Consider the following 4,482-nt stretch of genomic DNA (forward strand, 5'->3'; position numbering starts at 1 on the left):
ATACTGTGCCTTTATTTGAAAGGAGAGAAAAAATCCTATTAAAATTCTTTTAAGTAACTTGCCATCGTTTGCTTCAAAAAATGAATAATCAAAACACAAAGAATAAAAGGGGATTTTGTCTCCAACGCAGGAAGTATTTTTCAAAGCTAAGTATGCACAACAGAGGCTGGCCATGAGCCTATTGGCATCTGTGTCTTGATCTGAATGAACTTTAAGATGTCTGTTCTCCCAGAGGACATGTACTGTTTAAAAAAAAAAATAAAAATCCATGACTGCTTTTAATCTACCTGAAATATGGGATACAGACATAGCATATTTTGTACTTGTTTTATACTATCCATGTTCCTTTTAGCCTGCTGCAGCATTATGAGGATATTTCTGTTCCTATCTCACAGTATATAACTAACATTTCCCAGAGAACTCACCCAGGGCCATATAAAGCCATCTGCTTCTAAGTTAGCAATGAATTCTTCTTACAGATACAGGGTACAGAACAGCTCACACTGTCACTCCAACAAATTACACTGATGTTTACTTAAGTAATAAAGGAATTTGTTCCAAACATTTGGGTTTTATTCCAGCATTTGTTCTCCACATGTGGTTTGCTTCCTCAAGTGTTGATTTTTCATAGCTAAGAGACTTTTTCCTGCCTTTTATCCACCAAGCTAATTGCATTCTTATTCTTTTCTGTTTAACGAGAGCTGACATCCAGCTCAGCGCTCTGTAAAACAGGAAGCGATGTAGTTCCTGTTCCAAGGAGGTAACAGTTTAAACTGACCTCAGATGAATTTGACATATGGAAAATGGACAAATCCAGCCACATGATTATTTGACTTTTTTTTCTATTGTGAGAGGAAAGTTGTAGAAAAGTCCCTTTGTCCCATCCTCCTGCATCCTGAAACGATCTGTCACCCAAAAGAATAGCCCCTTAACCCAGCTGCCACAAACCAGCTGTTCACAGCCTCCCCACCTGAGCAAACCGATCTTTCTCTGCTGCTTACCAAAGAGACCCCAGATTACCTCCTACTAGGAGGACTTGCTTTACACAAATAAAGCCATGATGAGCCACCTGCCAAATTCTCTGTTTCCCCTTCTAACACTCGCAGTTACAAGCACCTGTACTAGGCACTCTGTGTCACACACACCCATGAAGTTATTCAAGAGGTAAGGTCAGCTCCATCCAACAACTTACAGCTGCAGTAACTGCCTTCCCCCTAGGCTGCCTCATCTGCACATGGATGTGCCCTCACTTAGCCACAGAGAGATCTCTTGCAAATATCCCAAACTCAGAATTTTGTAACAAATTCCTCTTTGTTATCCTGATCAACATAGGAACTGAGATTTCTTGATGTAGCATGGCTCTGTTCTCAAGGAAAGGAGACATGTTATGACCATCAGCTTTTCTTCTAATGACTCAAATTAATTATAAGAAAAGCAGCACTTTTTTGAAAATGCATCATGGTATAAAGTGTGTAACGTACTGCATTGTACCTATTTCTAACTAGCCAAGGCAGCAAGACTGAAACACAAAACTCAAGTAAAAGTTTAAAAAGAAAATCTGCGCTCCAAAACCAAAGCATTCCCTCAAATTCCTGCAAGCCAGATCTGCTGAGTCAGGCATCGCTCTGCTCACTGCCTCCAATTCTGGCAAATCTATTTGCTTCTTTTATAGCAATGAAATATGTTTTACTTTTTTCTTTATTATAAACTTCATATCTGAAAGAATTACATGAATTTTACAAAGGAAAGTAAAGCTAAGCTATACCTGCCAACCTGACAGATCTCCAGCTGTCAAATGATTAAAACATTTATCACAGCTGGTAAAATAAAAAAAACCAACACAAACAACTAAAAGCTGCAAAGGGTACTCACCAGAGTCCATGAAGAACAACTCTCATGAGGATTTTAATGTCTAAAGCTGAAATTGCCTCTCACGTGAACTGGGAGTTATGCAAAAAATAAGTAACAAAACTTAACATCAAAATTTGCTCTGTATCACAGAGCTTTGCCTACTTCCTCATCATGAACAGGGCAAATTAGTTCTGTCTAATTCAAAGTTATCAGATTCCAAGAATGCAGAATGTAAATGAGGTATCTAGGATTTTTAGAAGAGACCCCCCACTCACACCTCACTCACAGAAAAAGGAAAATCAGAAAAAGTATTATATCATATCTAAAAAATTCTCAGCCAAGTTATGACAGCAAGAAGGTGCTGAAAGTGAAGGAGTAACACAAGACAGATATCTAAATAAGATGCTGTCTGTTAGATGGGGTAAATATACAACTTCGTACTTTACTCCATCTTCTTAAATACTGCAGGAGAAATAGAAAATTGACTATTCTCTTACTTCCAAGCAGAGAAAGTAGGCTGTGCTAACCTCTGCATTACTCCCTCTACCTAAAATTGATAAGTGAGCTGAACACCTACATTTAATCTGGGATTTTTCTGCTATAATGACATTGTATCTGCAAGTGCCCAAACCTGAAAGTCCTGAGCCTGTACAAACCTAGAGATTTCCCTGAAGGCTCAGAGTCTCAGATTTGGATATTCTTTCTCTTGGTTGCAAACAAGCTCCAAAGTTAATTTTGCACTGTTTTTGTTTAATATTCCTGTGCCGCTTACCCCCCCTCAAAAACAATCTCAATGTGCAGGCGAGCACATCTTACTTAAATGTTCACTGGTAAGGACTACTATGGTCCACATTAGCTTGTTCACACTTCCAAATTAGTTTGCTTTTTTAATTCAACAGTGGCCAAAATATGTTGTATCTGTGCTCAAAATTCTTGGAAAAGGCAGGTTCTTAGCTTGCATAAGAGACATCTATGCAAAGCTTTTCTGGTGGCATCAGTGATTCAAAAGGAGGAAAAAGCTTGCTAATGAAAGGGTGTATGTGCAACTCTGTTTAGAGGAACAAATTGTTTTCAGTACAGAATTACTGCTGCAATCCTGTAATTCCCCTTTATTTTAAACCCACAAGCCAAATGGCAAGAATTTAGGAAAAAAAGCAGTGGCTGCATTAGCAAATGTTATTTTGTAGAGAGCTAGTACTGCTTTCGTTTGAGATGCACGACTCCTATCTACTACAATCCTTTGGGTAAGTCAATAAACAAGTACACAAGAGGAAACACGATTCGTTATGTAGTAGGTTGTGTTTTAAGAAGTTTTCAGTGGAGCAAGGCATACCTGTCCTATTCAATACCAAACTAAAGCCTTGGAAAAGACGACAAACTGTGGGCTGCTAAAAGTTGATTCATTCAGATATTAAAAATGAGGGCTGAGGACAAAAGCTGCAGGCAGGTCTGAACACTGACTGCCTGGACAGTAAAACAGACAGTTGAAATTCAGTATAAGTAAAGCAATGCATATGCAATAATTAAAAAAGTTTCAGCTTCACAGTGCGGAAATAAGCACTGACTTATGAAAGAATATGAAAGAAACGAAGACTCAGTTTTAAGAGATCTAAGAAAACATCAGCTCAAAACTAGCAGTGATCAGAAAAGCAACTAAGGAAAGAAAAATAAAAGCAGAAAATGCTTTTGTATCTTGAAAACTTTTTAAGATAGGACAATCAGAATGCAGCACACAGGGAGGATCACAGAGGGCCAAAAGGACCAGTGCCTCTCCATTAAATAGCAGGTCGTCTTTAAGCTGTGAATTCTGAAGGTAGATTCAGAATTCTGAAGATAGGGCAAGACTATAGAAAGCAGGAGTGCTTCAAAGCTGTTCACTGTTTCTTCCAGTAAAAAAACTCAAAACACACACACCCCACAAAAAACCCCCAACAACAACAAAAAACCCCACAAAAACCCAAAAAAGGTACTAAGAGGTATGAAATAAAACTGCAATGTATAAGATAAAAAGGAAGACATTTAATTCCACATGACGTGAAGGTAAGCTACAGAAACTCTTGACCCAAGCTACAAAGCAGCCAAGGATTCAAAAAGGGACTGGACAAGATCATGAAAGACTATCCACCAAAGACTTCAAATACAGATACACCACTTCTGGCTCAAATTTGTAAGCTGGAAAAAAAAAATTAAAATCACTGGCAGTTAGGAAATTATTCTGGGTAAACAGATGTTTGGGACATCTTAATATTCCTCCACGGGTATGAACGCTCAGAAAATACAGCGGGCGAGATCGATTTTTGGTCAGATTCAGTACAGCTCTTCTTACTGCTCAGCAATTTGCTAACCATTCACACAAGATCAGCAGAATGAATTAGCTTATTTTTATTATGATTTCAGTTAAAACAGGGAAGTGAAATTTTATGGGTAAGTTCCTCAGTCATGGCCCACGTGCGAGGATGTGAGGTGTATGTACTGGACTGAGATGTAGTTTATGGAGTATCTACGACAATGACTAAGGAGAAAAAAAATGAAGGACTGCAGGAACCCTTCATGACAATCTGTATAAAATAGTCAATTCAGTGCATTAACATGAAATCCACATTTACAAATCTGAGGAAGCGACACACAGAG

The sequence above is a fragment of the Chroicocephalus ridibundus genome, chromosome 8 (assembly GCF_963924245.1).
Source record: "Chroicocephalus ridibundus chromosome 8, bChrRid1.1, whole genome shotgun sequence".
NCBI classification, from domain to species: domain Eukaryota; kingdom Metazoa; phylum Chordata; class Aves; order Charadriiformes; family Laridae; genus Chroicocephalus; species Chroicocephalus ridibundus.